This window comes from Cryptomeria japonica, chromosome 3, assembly GCF_030272615.1.
Source record: "Cryptomeria japonica chromosome 3, Sugi_1.0, whole genome shotgun sequence".
Classification (NCBI taxonomy): domain Eukaryota; kingdom Viridiplantae; phylum Streptophyta; class Pinopsida; order Cupressales; family Cupressaceae; genus Cryptomeria; species Cryptomeria japonica.
In genome coordinates, this window is record NC_081407.1 from 460845316 (window position 1) to 460848819 (window position 3504).

Here is a 3504-nt window from a genome sequence, read left to right on the forward strand (position 1 = left end):
TCATGAGGAGGCCTTCATTATCGTCATCAAGCGTTCAAGTCTTCAAGCATTCATCAAATCTTCATCATCTTCATGTGTCTTCTTCACTCATCCATTGGAGCAACATTACAACATTCATTTGCAAGCATGTGTGTGTTAGGGTTTTGTCATGTTACATGCCATTTTATGCAACACTTGTGATTACATTCAAGAAACAAAGCAACATCGTCGACAAATTGCAGATCTACAAGGTATACATTTCCATTATTCACATTTAAGTATTTGAAATTACTTTCTTTCAAAGTTGATTCCTCAACCGAGGTTTGACTAAGGCAAACCCTTATCCACAACCCTTCTTCCCTTCTTTTTTGTGTGCAGGTTGCAGGTGCGCAACTGTAATTGCAGATTTAAACTTCATTTGCAGAGACGGAAAAACCTTTTTCGATTCGCAGATTTTTCGGAGGATTGTGCATAACTTACGCACGGTCCCGACCACTTTTCTCCAAATTTGTAAGGTAGATTTGTATCAATCTAAATATCTCATATCCGAAGTTACAACGCGATCCCGAATCGGTAACTCCTTATTTCATCCATTTTGTCTTCCTTTTATGCATAGTCAACAAGTCAACATATCTATTTACAAAAGAGGGAAAAATCATTCCAACAACTTACAATCCATTTAGCATTCACATCCTCATTTCCCTTGGATTTGGATCTAGTGGATTCAATCCATCTTTTGAATGTAAAGTGCATTTTTGCATCAAGTGAAAATCATCCTAGTGGTTTCCTTTCTCTCTCCTAGGTGGGGAACCACTAGGGTCCAATTTTCCACTTTACAGATTGAAAAATATTCGCCAATGAAATTATTATTTTCCCCCAAAAATAATGAAAGATTCCCTTGATTTTTCTACAATTTTCTGGCAATAGGAAAAAATTCACCAATGTAATTATATTATTTTCCCCAAAAAGTAATGAAAGATTCGCCTGAATATTCCTAAAAATTTTATACAATAGAAAAAGATTCACCAATAAAATTAATTTTTCCCCAAAAAGAATGAAAGATTCGCCTTCATTTTTCTACAATTCTTATGTAATTGAAAATTTCATCAATGGAATTTAATATATTCTCCTTTAAAAAAATCACCAAAAAATTAATATTTTCCCTCAAAACAATAAAATATTCGCCAGAATTTTATACCTTTACCCGAGGGGTTTCTTAAAGTTATCCCTATTGTTGGTTAAAGAACTACCGAGAGAAGAAATAAATAGGGAGTGGAGGAATACCAGCCAAATAGAGGTGGGAATTTTTTCAATGAAGAAGAGGAACAAGTGAGAGGCATTTGAAATGTTGATCTGTTTGAAAAAACAAAAATGGTGAAAAGAGATGGCTTGAGAAGTGGGCCAAGTTCAAAGAGGAGGGAAATCAAATCTCGAATTGGTGGACGGTGATTGTTTGAATACTGCAGAGGAGATGAAGGCTCTCGATAATCTGCTAAACGAAATGCAATGCAAGAAGGCGATTACAAATTGCTTTAGCAGAGTGGACATCAAGGTTTTGTCTGGGGGTTTGCAGTGTAAAACTAACTACATAGCTAGCGGAGGAAGCCAATGCAGTTGTGAGTAGACAATAGCATTGAAAACTATAGATACTGCTACTGTCGTGGCATCGGTAGAGGAGCACAAGATTGTTGTTACTAATTGTGATGGGGCTAAAGTGATAGAACAAATCACTCAATACACTTCCACTACCACTATCGACTCTGAGGATGATCTTGAAAGGCAGTTAGGGAATCGAGTCTCCTTAGGCCACAATAGAAGAATGATGGTGTGGTGGGAGTGTGGTGGGAGAAGCGGTTCATGCTTGGAATAAGCAAGAATTCGCAAAATAGAGGAAAGGCCCTTTGCCATAGTCGATCGGAGGAAGATGTAAAAACAGAGATGGCTGAGCCGGGAGTAGGAAAGACAGCTACTGCTAAGGGACTTGCTCAACGAATAGCTTCGAGAGATGTTCTAGAAACAATCGAGGGTAAAAAGGTTATTACTTTAGACATGGGACTATTTGTTGCAGGTACCAAGTATCGTGGAGAGTTCGAAGAAAGACTGAAAAAACTTATGGATGAAATCAAATAGAGTGATGAGATCATACTCTTCATAGATGAAGTCCATGCTTTAATTGGAGTAGGTGCAGCAGAAGGGGCAATTGATGCAGCCAGTATCCTAAAATCAGCTCACACGAGGTGAACTACAGTGCATTAGGGCAACCACCTTGGATGAATACAAAAAACACATTGAAAAAGATCCTACTCTAGAGAGAAAAATTCCAACCCGTACAAGTGTTAGAACCAACTGTGGATATATCAGCTGCAAGTGTTAATGGTATTGTCATGATGCAGTGGTTAAGTTTTATTAGTCTCACGTGCTTTGGAGGAGGCTCGTTCAAAGTTTTCTTGAACAAAGTTTGATGAAGTTAAAATCTTCGATGGGCTTGGTTGTAATGTGAGTTTACAAATGGAAATGCAAGGAATGTTGCAGTGCATGGTTGTATCGATTGGACTTCACGGAGGAGATTGTTGGGAATGTGAAGCCCAACGGTCACATGACCATTCACTTTCTCCCAACTCTTTGTTTCACAACTGCATATGTTTCACAACTGCATATGATTGTATAAATGAATGTGTGTAGTCCATGTATGTTGTAGTACTAGATATCGGTTAATAAATAATTATTCCCTGACTTCCCGTGGATGTAGCCAGTTATAGTGAACCATATTGTGTAGTATGTTTGTGTTATTTTCTTTTTGTTGTTTTGTGTTGAGTATATGTAATGAGCATTGACATGGCATACACTTGGACAAAATATTCCATCTACAAACCGTTTAAGACTTGGGCCCACATTGACAATAAACAAGTGGCAAGACCATGCACCTTTGTGGCCCTAATAGGACTCTTAACTCCTGGAGGATGTGCTATCACAACACTTGTACAACAACATAGCTAAGGGGTGAGCCAACAGTACATACCCTACGCTAATGCAATACAATGAACAACTACCAATTGGAGTTGACTCGAACACCAGGGCAAGGAACACACGACATAAGCCAAGCACAACACTTGTACAACAACATAGCTAAGGGGTGAGCCAACAGTACATACCCTACGCTAATGCAATACAATGAACAACTACCAATTGGAGTTGACTCGAACACCAGGGCAAGGAACACACGACATAAGCCAAGTTAAGGAATTAGGCAAATATTACAAATATCTTGAGCGACTGAGACCATCAATAAACATCGCGGTTTTGAAGCCAGTTTAACCGTGTCCCCTAATGAAGGCAGGTTGATCTGCTAGAGTACACCAGCTGTGGCCCTGACAGATCAACTCACTCTCCCTAGGTGCAATGTGAGCATGTTGACCGGGTGCTATGTACCTAAAAAGACCAATTCATCCTCATCGGTGGAGGGACAAATACCCTGGCATCCAGCTCATTACATGCCATTCCCCAACAGACCAAATCTGTAGTTCC